This window comes from Ambystoma mexicanum, chromosome 4q (genome assembly GCF_040938575.1).
Source record: "Ambystoma mexicanum isolate Mex_15411 chromosome 4q, UKY_AmexF1_1, whole genome shotgun sequence".
Classification (NCBI taxonomy): domain Eukaryota; kingdom Metazoa; phylum Chordata; class Amphibia; order Caudata; family Ambystomatidae; genus Ambystoma; species Ambystoma mexicanum.
In genome coordinates this window covers 1,141,448,537-1,141,468,005 of record NC_090928.1, presented here as the reverse complement: position 1 = coordinate 1,141,468,005, position 19,469 = coordinate 1,141,448,537, and the positions used below count along the sequence as shown (strand labels likewise).

Below are 19,469 nucleotides of genomic sequence, written 5' to 3'. Positions count from 1 at the left end.
AACGGGGAGAGGAGCAGACAAGCGTGTGACGAGGGAGTACAGCATGCACACAGAAGGAGCGAGAAGAGGCAGCCCAGATGAGCAGGCATGACTGGCGGGCGACTCGCAAACCCTACATGACGCCACTACATATTTCGATAAACTTGGAGATCTCCCAGGACCAAGGAATGGGGAAACAGCCTTAGCCTGTTCAAGTGGAAGGTTAACAAGGAGATATGAGTGAGAGAGGGGACAGGCAGGTCAGACTGACTAGAAGAACACATGAGGAGGAGGAGGGTTTCACACAAATGCCCTTACTAGAGAGAGGAGGAGTATGACCCCAGTATATATACCATGGAAGCATGCAGACAAGGAGAATGTGAAATGTAGACTGCCCTCTTTGAGTGCAGGGGCTGGGAACTAGATTTATGAAATGGAGAAGATGACAGAGGGAAATAGGCTAGCTGTGCAGGACATAAAGGGACTCCTAGTGTCGATTTTAGGGGATGCAGTTGATGACGTATGGAAGCGGGCAGGGTTCCCGAGGGTGACGACACAAAACACGGCACACGATGATTCACCGTTTGCAAACTGCAGGACCGCCGTATGGCGAGCATTAAGGACACAATACCCAGACACATCAGACACTGGGGCGATTACGTCCCGGAAAATGAGGGAAGACGAAGACCCTGTGCAGTACATTCAGGAGATTCAAGAGCTTGGCGCCTTAAAACTCGAGAGCGGTGGGAAAAAACAGTAGCAATATTCTATCACATACTAGTACAGGGGCTGGCAGAGCCCGTCCAGAAACCTCTAAGGATATGGTAGGTATGGAGGCAAGTGGGTGGCCAGGAAAAGCTCAAGAAAAAGGCAGAGGACAGGAAGATAAAGGAAGCGAAGTTGGTGCAGAAAAACTCTATTTAATTATGTGATCGAAGTGGTAGTACTAACCAGCCCCACTCCACAGAGAAAACAGCAGCAGCAGCAACGAGGAAGAGGGGGCACGCGTTCGGACCACAGATGCATCATAACCAAGGGGGCTTCCCATGAGGGTGTCGGGGATGTGGGCTGCAGATGCAGCAAGGCCTAGGGGATTTTATGGGGGGTTTCCAAGGGCAGGGGAGGGAGCCACCAGAGTGTTGGACATGTGGGCAGTTAAGACACATTTCAAGAGTGTGTAGGTGCAAGGGGAGCACAGGGCCAGCAGCCTTATCAAGGGGACCAGGACGATTACTATACAAAGGACTAACAACAGCAAGGACAGATACAGGGCACACATCAGCAGATGCAACAAGCACAAGTACAAGCACCACAAATGCAGGTACCACAGATGCAAGCACCAGTACCACAATATTTGCAAGCACCACAGATTCAAGGGAACACACAGCAATTGGCACAGATACAGAACAATGACGCAGCAGTAAATGTGGACTCCATGGCGAAGGTCCTGTCAGACAACTGGGAAGAGATATCATGGTAGAGAACAATCCCTTTACAGGGAATGGGATGTCCTTATATCCTCAATAGGACAGCCCACAGACAAACTTGATGTGTCCCATCCTGTCAATCACACCCAACCCTGTGGAGGAACCTTGCATAGGGGTGGTGATAGGTGACAAAACCTTTTCCTTTCTTGTTGACACAGGGGCGACTAGGTCCTGCATCAGGGAAGGAGCATTTACATTGTACGGCGATACCATTAACACTCAAGGATTCTCTGGGGCTCGGGAAGTGGTTCCTTTCACAAACATGTCACTATCTATAGCAGATCACAATCTATCACTGCCTTTACTCTACTCTTGACAGACACCTGTAAACATCATGTGATGAGACATTATGAGCAGACTGAACATGATTATTTCATTCACAAACAAGGAATAGTGTGTTCTACACCAGGAATACACATGCGCAAAGTAAGACAGATTGTTCAAGTCTATTGTGGACGCAGGGTACAGAGGGGGGTGCCAGTGGACGTGGGAATGTCCCAGTATGGAACTGAAATTGCCATTGCATGGCTTCCAGAAATTGCAGGGAAGGTGTGGCGGGTTCCAAAAGTATACATTGGAGGAGGAGGAGGAGGGAACAATAGTGCAAATAGAAATAAATGCCCTGGTTGCGAGAGAGGACTGGATAGCGGTGCATTGGATGGAGGACACAGGATGGGCATGAGAACAGTGATCGCAGTGGGAGAGGGGTGCCGGTTGACCACAGTGACAAACAAAGAGCAATTCAGGGAAAAGAGACTAGAAATAGAGGTGGTATTCGAGATGAGTGTGACTTACTGGCAAAGGATACACTACAGGTAAGTACCACAGAGGATGGCAATGGCACCACCTAGGCCTTTGGTCGCACCAGCCACCCTCACTAGAAATAAAAAGAACATTACCTCCCCCTTATCCTTCCCACACTAAATAATGCTCCTGACACTTGCTCAGACCCCACCAACCTAGCCGACATGTATAACCAGTCACTGCTTGCAGCCATCAACTCTATCGCCCCGCTCAAACTGAGGAAACCCAAACAACGAGCACACCTTAACTCGTGGTTTACTCCCCAGCTTAGAGTGTTACGCAAAGAGAAACGCACAGCAGAGTCACGCTGGAGAAGTCACCACTCCGACGCACACAAGGACAGTCTTCTGATAGCCACCCTTAACTATAAAGAAGCTGTACTCCAGGCAAAAAAAGATTCTTATAATAACCGCATTATGTCGGCCCAGTCCAATACTAGGGAACTCTTTAATATCCTTAAGGAACTCGAGACACCTGCAGCCCCCCCTGACTCTTGCTCCAAAGACAACACTTGGTGCACCAATATTCAGTCAGCACTCCTGGGTAAAATTGCTACCCTCCAATCTAAAATCAGGGACAAACAGAAATCCCTACAGCTTGACCAACCGCCGACCACACCTACACTTAATACACATTTAACCTATCCGCATAAACCTTTCTCCTTCTCCCCACTCACTACTCTCGAAGTAGAAAACATCAAACAATTTAAAACCTTCCAATTGCCAAGGCGACCCCTGCCCAGCACCTATTATCAAGGAAGCATCTCATGAGCTAGCCCCGTTCATTACAGCATTCATAAATGCTTCTTTCAAGACGGGTATTGTCCCCGACAACCTAAAGGATGCATGGGTTATCCCACTCCTCAAAAATCCCTCCCTTGACCCTAATATCCCAACTAACTTCAGACCTATCACTACAGTCCCATTCCTGCTCAAGATCCTGGACCGCGCAGCCTACCTGCAGATTCAGGATTACCTCGAACTAAACAATCTCCTGGGCTTAAGACAATCAGGGTTCCGCCTTAAACATGGCATGGAGTCAGCTCTGATCGACATGGCATGGAGTCACTGAAGGACAATGGGAAGCTAGCTCTTCTCCTTCTCCTTGATCTCTCCGCGGCTTTTGATCTGGTCAACCTACCAAATACTCTGCCAGCATCTCAAATCCGCAGCCCACTTCTCCGACTCTGCCAATGCCCAGATCCACTCATTCCTGAGCAATAGATCCATGAGGGTCTTCTCACCGCTGGCATCAGCGGATCCCTCCCCTATTCACTGTGGCGTTCCTCAAGGCTTGTGTGTATCCCCTACGTTGTATAACGTATTCACCAAGCCCCTCTTCGATGTGCTTGACTATCTGGGTGTCTCCTACACTAACTACGCGGACGACACCCAGATACTCATCCCTATCACAGGAGACTACACAGCTGACACCAAAGCCCTTAACGATGTTTACTCGGTCATCCAGGCCTGGATGGCACAGCACGAACTTTGCCTTAATGATGATAAGACGGAGCTCTTACTTTTAGGATCAAATCATCGGCTCAACAAACTAGACCAAACCTACAAGTCCTTCATTATTGACGGCAATGACATTAAAGTCTCCAAAGATACTAAGACGCTAGGGGTCTATCTTGACTCCTCGCTTTCTCTGAACAGACAAATAAATGCAGTTAGGTCAGCTTCCGCTTATACCTGCAAACTTATCACTGCCTGTAGACCCTTCCTAAACTCCACCAACTGTATCACACTCGCCAGAACTCTTGTTATGGCCAAAATCGACTACTGTAGTGCTCTCTACCTAGGGACCAGTCAGTCTAACCTTAATAAATTGTAAACTGTACAAAATAATACCTTAAGGGCAGCCTTAAACATCCCGAGACGCTCTCATATCTCCTCCGTCAGATCGGATTTACGCTGGCGCCCGGTAAAACAGAGAATTGCACTGAAAACCCTAGCTTTGACTCACAAATGTCTGAGCAACAACGCCCCACCTTATCTGTCTGCTCGCTTCTCACGCCACACCTCCACTCGACCTACCAGAGCAGCCCAAACTCACAGCCTCATCGTGCCTAGATGCAAACTCCAAAAATCTGGTGGGGTGAGCTTCCCTGTCCTGGCCTCCAAACTCTGGAACACCTTGCCCACACCTATCAGAATTGAACCATCATTCCACTCCTTCAAGAACAATGCTAAAACATGGCTGCTCTCCCAAGACTCATGAGACCTTGACACAGTCCAGACTCCATGTGGGGTACAAGACTGAATATGCATTTTCTCTCTGCTCTCTCCCTGTATTATTCGCTGTTAATGGTACCCTTTGGTATATATGCTGTATATTTTTGTAATTCTCTGTAACTACTGCTTTTTGTAACATGTTTAAGAGTATGTACATGTATATATGCTGTATATTTTTGTAACTTCTGTAACTACTGCTTTTTGTAACATGTTTAGGAGTATGCGCCCGGTTGCCCCTGGGCCTGTTTTTTTGCCCTTTACAAATAAAACCAAATCAAATCAAATCACGGGAGGTGCCACCCCCATTCTGGGAGGAGGACATGGCCAAGATACCCAGCACACTATAGACAACAAGTCCCTATGATGTGGAAGGGAAGCCAGGAGCAATTTTACCAAGAGTAAAACAGTACCCCCTAACTAAGGAGGCAGATGAAGGCATTTATGAGACAATCACAGCAATGATTGAGAGAGGCATTCTTGTACCATCAGAGTCCCCATGCAACAGCACTGTATACCCAGTGAGGAAGGCAGGGGGGCATTGGCATTTCATACAGGATTTAAGGCATCTTAACCACATTGTAGAAACAGAATATCCTTTAGTTGCAAACCCAGTGACAATTCTGTGCAGCATTCTGGCAGAAGCGGTCTGCTTCACTGTCATTGATTTGAAGAATGCGTTCTTCTCAGTTTCACTACACCCAGACACACAAGACTTGACCAGCTTTATGTATAGAAACCAGAAGTTGGAAACATACAAGCCTTCCACAGGGGTACTGCAAGTCACCATCTATCTTTAACAGAGTGATCCAGATGGACTTGAGCAATATACAGATGGCGAGCACGGTCTTGAAATATGTAGATGACATTTTGATTTGCAGTGAGACAGAAGATCAGTGTAGGCAGGACTCAGTGCACATGCTGACTGTGTTAGCTGACAATGGATACACGGTGGCCAAGTTCCAGTACTGCCAGAAAGAGCCGCAATACATTGGACAGACAATATCCCAAAATGACTGACAGATCACCCCAGAGAGAGCAGAGACAATACGCAACACACCTAGACCCACGACAGTGAGGGAAATGCAACAGTTCTTAGGGTTATGCAACTACTGCAGAGCATGGGTTTTTGACTACAGCACATACACGAGGCCCCTACTGGGTGCTCTGAAGGAGGCGCAGAAAGGGACCAAAACACTAACATGGACCAAAGAAACGACTGAGGCATTTGACATGCCGAAGGAGGAAATAAGCACAAAACCAGTGCTAGGGATCCCACACTACAAAAAGGAATTGTTCTTGCTCTCATACACTGACGGTGTAGTGATGAAGGCAGTATTGACAGAAAAGACAAGCATGGGACACAAGTCATTAGCTTACTACATTGGGAAGATTAACCCAGTAATGAGGGGGCACTATCAGTGCAAACAAGCTTTGGCAACTGCTGCATTTGCCTTGGAGAAGTCAGCAGGAATAACCATGGGGTGCACTACCACTCTTTACGTGGAGCACCCATCCTTGCGATACTGCAGAAGCCAAAGAGCACACTGACAACACAAAGAGTATCAGGGTACGAGGTGATACTATTGAATGCAGCGCTGAAGATAGTGAGGTGCAGACTTGTCAACCCAGCAATATTCCTAGCAGACGTCCTACAGGTAGGAGACTATGCACATGACTGCACAGCAAACATAGGGATGTTCAGTGACACTCGCAAGGTAGAGGAGGATGCACTTGAGGAGGGAGATGTGCTCTAGATTGACAGCTCAGCAACAATTGACCAGACAGATGGGGTCAGGCATACAGGAACTGCACTTGTAAGATTGAAGGAAGATGGGACAAGTGAGGTAGTAGCCAGTGCGCGACTACCATCCCATTACTCAGCACAAGCAGCAGAACTAGTGGCCTTATACTAGCACTGGAGCAGTGCAGAGAGAAGGAGGTGACCGTATACTCTGACTCCGCCTATGTGACATCCACAGGGCTGTCATGATGGATCAAGAGAGGATTCTGGAGGGCAGACCGGACTCCGGTACAGCATGCCCTTCTATTGGGCAGATTGATTGAAGTAATTACTTATCCAGCACGGGTAGCAATAGTGAAGTGCCAAGCACACACTAAAGGGGACGATCCCATCTCAAGGGGAAACGAGGCAGCTGATTAGGGGAGAGGCAAAGTGCACAGCATATTTTTGGGAGCTATTGGAACTAGAGGGAGCTCGAGAGTGCACCAGAAATATGGTACTTAAGGAAGGGTACAACGTACTGCCAGAAGCACAAATTATGGAACTGCAGGCAGTCGCGCCAAGGGAAGAAAAGGAGTTGTGGATAAAAAGAGGATGCACAATATCTCCGACAGATGCCCTACGGTGGCAGAATAACACAGGGAAGGTGGTCATGCCACTAGCATTACTGAACACTGCATTGGCACAATTGCATTATCTAACACAAATGGGAAAAGAGATCATTGCTGCCCGCTTTGGAGAAACATGGTTCTGTCCTAATTTGGCAGAACATGTGGCTGAATTTGTGAGTAACTGTTTGGCTTGCTAGCAGTTTACAGCCGGGCATACTCAGAGTTGTGAGAGGAGCCATACCGAGACCAGTCGGCCCTTTACAGCATTTACGCGTTGACAACGTTGACATGATCCAAGTGTGCCAAGGGTACCGCTACATGATAGCGGTTGTGTGCCCATTTTCCAGGTGGATAGAGGCCAGTCCCTGTTCACATGCTAGCGCCCTCAGAGCGGATAAATTCCTGGTCACAGGTGTTCCCAAGATGGGGCATGTGCGAGGAACTGCGGTCTGACAATGGTCCTCACTGTTAGGGAGAATTCTCCAGAAGGGCTAATTTCCCTTACCTATCGAGTCCCTCAGCAGCTTTGCTGGATTTCTAGGATACATTTTTTTTCACCTGGTAAGAGCGTGAGCCTTTTTTCCCACTCTTACATGTGTTTTGCTGTGTGTTGTACCTTTTTGTGTTCATGGATATGGAGTCTCAACAACTCCATAGGCATCATCTTTTTACTGTGTGTTACACAGGACCTTTAGTGCAGTGACACAGGGTTGTCTTTTCAGACTTCCCACTTGTAAACTCCATTTTCTGGGGCTGACTACTGTCCCCCAAAACATGTAAAGTTGCCATTGACTTTACTAGTCTTTTTAAATTTACTGACCCAGTACACCTCATCTTCCAATAGAGTACTGGAGGGGTTAATAGTTATCACCTTTTGCCTGATTCTCATGGAACATTCGTTTGTTCCCCTTTCTCTAAGATTTGGCTGGTGGCAGTGGTATCTACCCCTTTTCTTCTACCGCAAGCTATGAAAATAGCCTCGGTACTGTTAGAGGCTATGGTGGTAGCCTCAAACTCTAATCCCGCTGGACCCCTTTTATTTTTATTTGGTTCTGGTGGGGTTTATTCACCATTTCTTTTTGTAAAGGTCTTTCTCGTGTTTCACTCTGTGCGGCAAACCAGGTTTGGTCCTTTGTTCGTCGTCCTTTCGCGGGCTTCTGCACAGAAGCCCTCTTTAGGCGCCCGAGTGTCTGGGTGGGCAGGATGTGAGGGAGGGGTTTTAGGCCCCCTGCACAGGGTCTCCTTGGAGACCAATGTCACACTCTAGTTTGATTGGCTAGGTGACTGTCCTGCCAGGACAGCCACCCTGCTGTGTGATTGACAGCCAGGCTGTCTGAATGGGGGATTTTGTGCGTAAAAAGCCGGTCTCTGGGACTGGAAGGCAGAGTCGCCATTGGATTGAGAGAGCCAACGAGAAGCTGAAGGAAGACGACTGCTGCAACTATTGGACATCCCGGTGAAGCCCTGCTGCAGGTCTGAATCGCCTGAAACTTCGACGAGAGAGGAGATCTGCAAAGAGTCTTCTCCCCTTGAGCTTGGTGGGACCAACTAGCTTGCCAAACACCAAAAGCGGGCTTCCCTCTCCTGGTCGAATTTACTGTGCATCACTGCAGTGAACCGGATAGCCAGAGAGAAAGGGACCTGTTTGGGTTTTAAGGAGTGCACCTTTTCTTCGACGTTTTGCTCCGCTGCTGGCTTCTTCCCTGGGCAGTGCAGGACCCTCCAGACGTCCTCCTTCTTGTCACCTTGACTGAAGCTTCAGGAACCGTGAGCCTGCAGGAACTGCCAGGAACAACTGCCTCAGCTACAGCAAACTTTTGATTGATTGATATTTTATTTCTATCGTGCTCATACACAAGAGTTTCAGAGCGCGACCAGGCAGGGAAAGGGAACAGGGGAGAACAAAAACAACTATCTTACTAGGCCCAATGACATTGAGAACATGCAAGTGCAGGGTAGAGGGAGAAGAAGTGCATGGAAGGGGGAACAAAAGGAGAGTGCGGAGCGAGAAGGAAAAAAAACTAAAATAATAATAAAATAATAAAAAGGCAACAAACAATGGTAGTGTAGCCAGCAAGTGGCAAGTGCTGGGTTTATGGCAGCAGGCCGTGTAGGTCTGAAAGTGCAGGAAGAAAAGGGGAGGGCTGTATGGGTACAGATACAGACCCCAGTGCAGGGGGTGGCCCGGAGGCAGTGCGTGAGGGTGGCAAGATGAGCAGGTACCTGGGCCCAGAGGACAGAGGGTGGCCAGGTGCATGGTGCCGAGGGAGAGCAGAATCAACAGGGGAGAGGGGAGGAGAAGGCAGAAGCAAAGAACTTCTGCTTTTAAGGTACTGTGCAAATCCGGTCGTTCGTTCCGTCCAACCGCGGTCAAAGTGTTTGAAATCTTTCACCTCTCCGAAGGCTTGCCCTTCTCTTCTCTTTTGAATAACTTTTCCTCCGACCAACTTTGTTTTGAACTCTTGTCAAAGACTTAACCGCAAACTAAAGTGAACTGTGTGATACTCTGCAAAGACTCTGAACCACTAACATTGGCCCAGGCCTATTGATTTGAATCCTAGTTGTAGTAAGCCTTTTTTAGATTGCCCTGCCTAGCACTTGTTGGTATTGTTGATTTTGAATAACCTTATCTTTCCTCCCCTGTAAATTGCTGGAGTGCCATTTTGCTCACACTTCATTCTGAGCTTAACTTGTCCAGAATTGATTGTATGTTGTATAGTGTATTACGATTGTGATTTTCTGCTTCTTTATAATAGTGAACTTTTTTATAACTGATGGTGTAAATAAATGTATATTCTTTTACTCAGAAACCTTGACTCAGTGTTTATTTGAACCATAGTAATTGTTGTCCTTTGTGTAACCTCTTGTACTGCTCGCTATAATCTTGAGATAAGTCTGGCTGCTCGGCCATCGCTACCACTTTACTGTGTAGTACAGGCTTGTACCAAAGGTGAAATTGTACTTCCACTTGTAGTCTTAATTGTGTGTAGTGTTCCCAAAGGGTACTGCATATGATTCTGCCTAACACTCACTCCCCCAATAAGATGTTCCAGCACATCACCACGCTGCTGGGTATTCAACACATATTTGCCTGTGCATACCACGTGCACGTGAATGGAGTGCGTGAACGCCTGAACGGCCTTCTGATGGAGTCCATAGCTAAAACACAGCAGAGCACGAAAAAGAATTGGCTTAACTGCTTACCCCTTGCCTTGTTTGCATTGCACAATAAGCCTGGGTCCGACCACCATTTAACGCCCCATGAGGTGGTGATGGGACGGTGCATGCATCTCCCACTGGTTCCTCCCACAAGAGCACTGAAAGACTGAGAATAGTGCAGATGGGTTAGGACAAGAAATGCATGAGTACATTACTTCCTTGATTGTATGTGCCTCTTTTATCTCTCGCTAGATACGACGACACCAGGGAGGCCCAGAAGGCAGCGAAGAGAGCGCCTGTGCCAACGCAAAAAAAACTCAGGATTAAAAAACCCAGTGTATGTGGGGGACATTGTCCTCCTGAGGAACTTCGCCAGGCGCTGGAATGCGCCACAGTTCACAGGACTGCACGTGGTTGAGAAGGTGGTCGACCGTGCTGTCAAACTCGAGGGGAATCCAGTCTGGAACCACCTGGCAGACATCAAGCCCTACAGAGCAGCAGCCTCACCTGGCAACGAGATCACCGTGATCGACAGGGCCAACGTTCAGAACCTGGGAGAGCTACAAGCGCGTTCTGAACTTACACAACCAAGTGGAGGACACCCAATGGTCACACGCTCGCAGGCAACAGAGTTAGGGACAAGACTGCTCATTGACTTAGTGTGCCCGCACTCTGTCTGTTTGTTATTTTACTCTTCCGCACATAATCGATGAGTAAAGCTGATGTAATTGTTGATGATTGTTCATGTTGCTCTCTGGCCATCACCAAGATACTTTCTCAAACCAATTTGTCCATACCGTGAGCAGAGCCAGCAGATTCCGAGCTCGATCCCCCGAAGTATACTATCTTGCCTTTATAGAATACTTTGCCCAAACATACCCACAGTTTGATCATGGCAATCCCCCCTATCCTCGCCACACTGAGAAACCCATCAGAAAGAAAAGTGTGGGAAGAAGTATTTACTGTAAGTGATTACTTGGGCCGCTGGGCTTAAGAGCATTTACACTACTAACCTAATAATGCATCTATCTCCCTGGCACTTCAACCAATACCTGACGCCCCTCGCCCACCGCATTGCTGCTCTCTGCTCCAACTTTCAGTGCTATGCAGATGACACTCAGCTCATTTTCAGGCTCCCCTCTCCCACATCTTCTCCCCCTCTCATCTCAGACGGTCTGTCTGCAATCCAGGAATGGTGATCCGCCAACGACCTCTGCCTTAATGCCAGTAAGACAGAGATCCTCCTCATCGGCACTGCTGCACCTTCCTTTCTTGTCACTCTCTGGCCGGCTTCCCTTGGCCCTTTTCCTGCTCCCACCTGTAAGGCTCAGAACCTCGGGGTAATCTTTGACTCCACTCTTTCCTTTTCTCCACACATCTCCGACGTCCCTAAGAAGTCAAACTACCAACTATCATGAGACAGAAGACATTTCCAATACATGGTATTCTTCATGTAGGTTGTCTTGATGTGTCCATTTTGCCTCTTATATGGTTTTGTTTGAAGCTCCGTATATCAGCTGGATCCTGGAATGTGAACATGCAGCCATTCAGGGTGACCTTTACACAAGCTGGATCGATATTTCCATATCTGGCGTTTAGTTGCCTAAAGCTGGTCTGAACGTTAACAGTTCTTTTCTCCTTGCTGTTGCATTCGAGACAATTTGAGATATGAAATCTTGGTACCTTTCCACTCAAGTTGCTTTCTTTGCTTAGGTTTTTCCATGATGACAACGACGTGGGTATAATCCAGTAAGGCAAAGATCAACGTTCTAGGAGCATTCCGAGATGGGGGTTTAGGACCCACACGATGAGCTCTTTGGATGTAGAACTGCATGGATGTAGGGAGATCTAGAAGCATCGGAAGCATATGCTATAGAATTGAATGGGATTATCCTTTTCAATGCTTTCCGGAAGCCCCACAATACGTAGGTTATTCCTCCTGTTCTTATTTTCTAGATTTTCAGTTTGCTTCTGGAGATATATAGCCCAATTTTCTAGAGCAGCCACTCTTCCTGTGCCATCTTCTGCATCGCTGACCCTTCATTCAACTTTGTTTATTCAAGCTTCAAACGTAGACCATTTATCATCCAGCATTTGCAGTTTGGCAGTTGTAGCTTCCATGAAAGGTTTAAGGGATTTGATCTCATCCAGAATAGCTAGCATGACAGGGTCCTGTGGATCATCATTGGCCATGGGAGAATCGTTTTTCTGTCTCTTAGTAGCATTGTTAGATAATGTTCAGGACCCATCCTTGAGAAGACCATTTTTTCAAGGTCATGTTCATACTAGGTAAATAGCACACAATAAGAACAACCTTCTGCCTCAAGTTTAGTTGATGGATCAAATGTTACATAAATTATGCACTTTATTTTGAGTTATGGCATAAAATGTGAACAGCCCGTAGAGGGAGCTTATTAACTCCTGTGAGTAGTGTCCGTTAATCTGTAGCGCGGCTCCCTAATAGGAAGATCTTTACTTTGAGTGACAGTAACACAGACACGTTAATAAGCTTTCGTTATGACACCTCAGCTCTTCATTATTAAATTCCAGGCTGCTATGTACCACACTTTACAATGAGCATGCAGGTATCCATGTATCTCAAGCGCTGGACATCTTTGCATTGCTATATTCAGGGTGTATGGCCAGGTTAGTCTTATGACAGTATTGCATAAAACTACAACAAAAAAAAAAGCCAGGCAGTAACATGTTTAAAGCGTTTTTCCTCATTAAATACTTGAGTCTCAGCTGTATAATAGCAGAATTCAGTATGTGAAAAAGTGCCAGGAAAAAGCAGTTCGAAAAGCCACTGTAATGCTGAATGAGCCTTAAACAGGCATAACGTTAGTGTCCGTTTGTTCAAGCGGTGCGGTTTCTTTAATATTGTGCTCCCGTAATACTTACGAGCACTTGTTATGAACAAAGCTGCTTCCCCGAAGAGATTGGCTCCTCAGCTTCATGTATGCCGACCAGCTGACAGGACGCGCCAGCTCTTTTTTTCAATCGACGTCGCTGCTTGAGGCCGCCATCACTAGCTGTCGCAAGCTGCCTGCGTTTCGTCCCTCAACAAGAGCCTGCACACGCTGGAGCGTACCGCTGACTGCTCACCCACATTCCACACATCAGGCAAGGAAAAGAAAGTCTTTCATTTCATTTAAATCATGTAAAGGGAATATATTTGTAACACCGGAGAGGCAGCATAATTTCAGGGGGCCATTCCGCAATGGCGCTAAGCCTTGCCACCTGCCTAAACCAAATCAAGCCATTTCTATGTACTCTCTTTAGATGAATTTAAAGGACGTATGACTGTGTTGTTCTTAATCAGTTAATTCTCAACAGATTGTAAACGTATGTTGTATAGCAGTTGTTGTTAAGGTCTACTTCCAGCGAGGTCCTTTGGGGGTCACCAGGCATCACACCTGCGACCCCTGAGGTCTCACTAGTTACTTAGCCCTGTGGTCTCCCTTGCTACCCCTAAAAAATGTAAAAATTCGCTTCTGGGCTGTGGTCAGCACTATGTGGCTCTTTGTTTCTGGAAGGGCTGGCTTACTTGTTCAGGCCTCTTAAACAAAAAAAAAATGGGGGGTTCAAAAGTGTAATACTTTCAGCAGTGACCCTAAATAAGAAAGAATATGAATAACAAATAATGTTTCTTTCTGGAATTCTATACAATAGTTGCTAGACTCATTAAAGGTTTATTTCAGACAGACTTCAGGGGGTGAGTCACTGATTCAGAGGGTAATTCATAGAAATTCGCAGAAAAGTGTCGCAAACGGCTGGCGCAGAGTGTCCGCGTGCGATTGTCTGCGCCAGGCACGTGCGCTAAAACCGATTTCTGCGCACAGCGTATTCATGGATTCCAGGCTCCCAAACCAGCCGTGGCGCAGAGAATCGCAACGACCCTGCAGCAGCGGCAGTAACGCCCCCAAGAACGCCCTCGCGCAAGGAAAAGCCATCAAAATCGCGAAATCATCGCAAAGGGCTGCGCGAACCCTGGACCAGTTCACCGGGCTGCCAAACAGCAAACGCCAAGCGGGGATTGTGTATTTCAGGGGAGCGCGGGAAGTTGCATACGCGATTGCAGCAGGGTACGTGTATTTCAGGGGTGCGCGGCAAGTTCCACACGCGATAGTCCCAGTGCGAGCAGGGTACGTGTATTTCTGGGTTGTGCGGGAAGTTGCACACGCGATTGTCCCAGTGCGAGCAGGGTACGTGTATTTCAGGGGTGCGCGGGAAGTTGCATACGCGATTTCAGCAGGGTACGTTAATTTCAGGGGTGCGCGGCAAGTTCCACACGCGCTTTCAGCAAGGTATGTGTATTTCAGGGGTGCGCGGGAAGTTCCACACGCGATTGTCCCAGTGCGAGCAGGGTACGTGTATTCCAGGGGTGCGCGGGAAGTTCCACACGCGATAGTCCCAGTGCGAGCAGGGTACGTGTATTTCAGGGGTGCGTGGGAAGTTGCACACGCGATTGTCCCAGTGCGAGCAGGGTACGTGTATTTCAGGGGTGCGCGGGAAGTTCCACACGCGATTGGCCCAGTGCGAGCAGGGTACGTGTATTTCAGGGGTGCGCGGGAAGTTACACACGCGATTGGCCCAGTGCGAGCAGGGTACGTGTATTTCAGGGGTGCGCGGCAAGTTCCACACGCGATAGTCCCAGTGCGAGAAGGGTACGTGTATTTCAGGGGTGCGCGGGAAGTTGCACACGCGATTGTCCCAGTGCGAGCAGGGTACGTGTATTTCAGGGGTGCGCGGGAAGTTGCACACGCGATTGTCCCAGTGCGAGCAGGGTACGTGTATTTCAGGCGTGCGCGGGAAGTTACACACGCGATTGGCCCAGTGCGAGCAGGGTTCATGTATTTCAGGGGTGCGCGGGAAGTTGCACACGCGATACCAGCAGGGAATGTGTATTTCAGGGGTTCTGGGGAGTACTACACGTGAATTGGCCGTGTGGGTCCTCCCAGGTGTACGCTCCACAACCTCGACGGCCCCTGCAGGCAGCCCACACCACGGGGGACTACCCTGCACCCCTGCCCATGTCCCGCAGGCAGCCCATTCACCATGGGCATGCCCCCCAGCCAACCCACATGTCACCTTGCACTACTGATCAACAATGCATGTCTCCCACCACCCCCACCCCCCAGCAGTGCAGGGGCAGCCTCCACCAGGCCCCCACTCATGTCCCCCTGCACCCCCACCCCCCAGCTGTGCAGGGGCAGCCTCCACCAGGCCCCCACTCATGTCTCCCACCACCCCCACCCCCCTGCCACCATGGGCAGCCTCCACCAGGCCCCCACTCATGTCCCCCTGCACCCCCAGCCCCCAGCATCCAGGGTCACCCTCCACCAGGCCCCCACTCATGTCTGCCACCACCCCCACCCCCCTGCCACCATGGGCAGCCGCCACCATGGGCAGCCCCCACCAGGCCCCCACTCATGTCTCCCACCACCCCCACGCCTCTGCCACCATGGACAGCCTCCACCAGGCCCCCACTCATGTCCCCCTGCACTCCCACCCCCCAGCATCCAGGGGCACCCTCCACTAGGCCCCCACTCATGTCTCCCACCACCCCCACTCCCCTGCCACCATGGGCAGCCTCCACCAGGCCCCCACTCATGTCCCCCTGCACACCCACCCCCCAGCATCCAGGGTCACCCTCCACCAGGCCCCCACTCATGTCTCCCACCACCCCCACCCCCCTGCCACCATGGGCAGCCTCCACCAGGCCCCCACTCATGTCCCCCTGCACCCCCACCCCCCAGCATCCAGGGGCACCCTCCACCAGGCCCCCACTCATGTCTCCCACCACCCCCACCCCCCTGCCACCATGGGCAGCCTCCACCAGGCCCCCACTCATGTCCCCCTGCACCCCCACCCCCCTGCCACCATGGGCAGCCCCCACCAGGTCCTCACAATCCCCAATCATGTGCGTATTGGTCAGCCTCCACAGCCAAAAAGCCCTACCAAGTAACCCATTCACCCACATGGAAATGGAAATCACATGTTACACCCCCAATGTTCATGAAGCTAATGAACCCATGTCCGTCACACACAATTGTTGCAATTGAATGGGAAAACACACAACATGACATGCATGAAACCAATGAGATGATACCACACAGTGAAGTATGCAAACAAAATTGTATTGAAAAAAATAAAGAATGCTAAAGAAAGAAAACAAACTACAATGTGAATGAGAAAAAATAAGCTGCATGTCCGTATAAAAACACAAAACTGGAAATCCAAATCGAAAAAATTTTTGTCCAAAGTCAAATGTAAAAAAATCTCCATGCAATAAAGAACTATGTACAAAAATAACAAGGGTCCATGAGCCCAACTGAACAAAGGAAACCTACTAAAAAACCTACCTAAAAATCAACTATATACAAAAAGTGGAGCAGTGTCCGTCGACTCCAAATCATAATACGAAAGAAAGGAAACCTAAAACTAAAGAACTATATACAAAGGCGGCGGGCAAGTCCAGCGGCTCACTCCGTGGTGTCGGGGGCCAGGGCATCATCGAACTCCTGTTCGATGTCCCGGAGGTGGTCCAGTTCCATGGCCCCGAGGGTCCGCAGGGACGACGCTGTGTCCTCCTCCAACCCCCTGCAGATTGCCTCGAGGCACTCGGCCCGCCTCAGGGCCCTCCGCATGGAGTTCTCCGCCCTGACCATTGTGAGCCGCGCCTCTTCCGCCCGACGCCGCTCCGCACCTATGGCGTGGCCCAACCGCTGCCACACGGAAGACTCTCTCTGTCCTGGGTCCCCCTGGCCTCCGGCCGATGCCTGCCCCTCCGATGTCGAAAGCCCAGAGCCTTCATGTCTCCCACCATGTTGCTGCTGCTGCTGCTCTGCCTCTGCCCGTGCACTGCCTCCTGCTGCCTGCACATCCTCCGCTGGCTGGGGTGCACTTGTTGATGTGGCCACCCCTGCTGGACCTCTGACTCCCGACTGTGGCAGGGATGCCTCCTCCACCAGCCTGGCCGCACCGTCAGAGGCAGCTCCACAGGGCACCCAGGTGACTGATGGGTGGGAAGATGGCACAGAGGACAACAGGCGCGTAGGGGGTCCAGTTGAGGAGGGGGTCAGAGCAAGCCCCATCAGACAGCGGAATCCGGCCTGGGTGACCTGTCCCAGCAGGATGACGTGGTCAACGAGCCATTCGAGATGACGTGCAGTCTCTCCATGAAAAGACTGCAGGTCACCTCGCATGGCCCGTTGACGCAACGCCACACCAGCCAGGACAGGCTCAACCCGGACCTGGATGGCCATGTCCACAGGCAGAGGAAGGCCAGTTGACGTCAGCTCATCCCCTGCCTGAAAACGGGTCTGGACGTAGGCATCCCTGCTGGTGCAAGATGATGCAGGGACAGGATCGGGGACAGGATTGCACACAGGCACCTCCGCGGCCGCCTGTGCTGCCTCCTGTCCCTGGTCCTGCACTGCACCACTAGCACCAGTGGGATCCCCACCTCCAGACCCCGTCTCTGGTGATTGCGCAGCCCCCTCCTCCACCAAACCCCCCACCAACCTGGATGACTCCGTGCCATCTTCCCCTGTTGGGCCCTGTGGGGTCCCAGCTGCCCCTTCTGCTGCCGAGGAGTCCAACTGCAACCTCCGCCTCTTGGACCTCCCCCCGGCAGCTGCGGCCTGGGACGCGGCACCGGACTCCTCACTCCCCGACGAGATGACAACACGGGAGGGGAGCCGGGCCTTGCGTCTCCGGCTGGCGGTCGGATCCCCGCCGCTGTGCTCCACAGCACCTTCTCCGCCCTCTTCATCAGTTGACGCTGCAGACAGGGAGAAACAAAACACAGGCATCAGGGCACTGTACAATGGACACATACACGCATGACAGTTGCACATGAGTGGCATTGGCAAACCTCAGACATGTCATCACAATCCCCAACACACATGTCATTGCAACTGGCACACATGAGCCATACCACAGCCATATCGCAACTGCCACCACCATCCCTACACATACAACAGCATCAGCAGCCAAAGGGGAGCCAGACATCACATGCAACACAGGAAGTGCACCACACATGTACACACACCACCACACTTGCATGCATGTCTACACCTCTGCCAAGTGTCGCACTGTTCAGACGGGCATCCATGTCACATTTGCCAATCAGGCTTCCACATACCGCTGTCACATGCATCCATGTTGCATCACTGTTGCACCCTTGTCAAATACACACACATGCACATGTACACAGTGCTCATACATGCAGCCGAAAACAACATACATGCCTGACATCACGGACATGTCTACTTACATACACATTCATCCAAACATGTGTGCACGCACAACTGCATTTGCCATGCAAGCCCACACACACAAGCACCATCCATGTCTCACACATTACAGCCCTCGCATGTGTCAGCCCCACGGCCCTGTACACCCCCACCCATACTCGACCCCATACAAACAGATGTGCAACCGGCACAATGGCGAATGATCACCACACGCACTGCTCACAATCAGGATGCATGTACACTCACCGCTCGACTCCAGACGGGTCTGCTTCTCTAGGACCTGGACGTGGAGCGCTGGGGATATGCGTTCCAGGACCCCCATCTGTTCTTCCGACAAGTGGCCCCGGCGCGCCTTGGCATCCGCTGCCTTCAAGAGGCGCCGGCCCTTGTTCAGGGTCCTGGACCTGAAGTCCTCCCAGCGCTTCCTGACATGTTGTAAGTCCCGGACTGCCACCCCCTCCGCGTTGATGGCAGTCACGATGTCAGTCCAGATCCGAGTCCGTCCTTCCTTGTCGGCGCGGGAACTTCCGAAGAGGGCATTATACTGCCCCAGGACTTGCTCCACCAGGACACCAACTTCGGTGGCACTGAAGCTGGTGCCCCTCTGCCTCTCTGGCCGGGGGTTGTCAGTAGTCACAGATGGTGTTTGCCCCGACATGACAACCCCAGAGGCAGGAGTGGGTGGGCAACTGGGTCCTGGGGCTGGGCTGTGGAGCGATGGAATTCCAGTCGGGAGTCTTCGGTTCCAGCAGGGGTGGTCACAGCAACAGCACCCCTGGCTGATGTGCAGGCAGTGCACGTGGGCAGCAGGCAGTCAGGCAGCAGCAGATGGCAGGTGGGAGCATGCTCGGGGCTCTGGGGGGCAGTAGTTCGGCCTTCTGGAGTGTGGTCTTCCGTGTGCTTACGCGTGGCCAGCTTGGTACGGAGTGATTTGGCACGTGAAAATCCTGCACGTCAGCGTGAAAACCGAGGAAAGGCCCTTAGCGCGTAAGCGCGTCAGCACGCATACGTGATTCTATTGGACCAAAGGCCCTCAGCGCGTAAGCGCGTCTGTGACGTGAGCCGCACGGGTGTTTCCCACACAGCACGTGATGACAGAGCACACATGGAAAGACTGCACGTCAGAGTGTCATCGCGTGTGATTGGTGTAAATGTCCGTACACGCAGAAGTGAGAAAGCGTGTAATTGGT

The 19,469-nt window shown here is 50.5% G+C and overlaps 1 protein-coding gene across 2 annotated transcripts in view; it reads right to left on the bottom strand.

Annotated features, from left to right (window-relative positions):
- The window catches only part of RBKS (ribokinase), a 589,003-nt gene that overhangs the window by 400,523 nt on the left and 169,011 nt on the right, over positions 1 to 19,469 (bottom strand). The window lies entirely within an intron of this gene.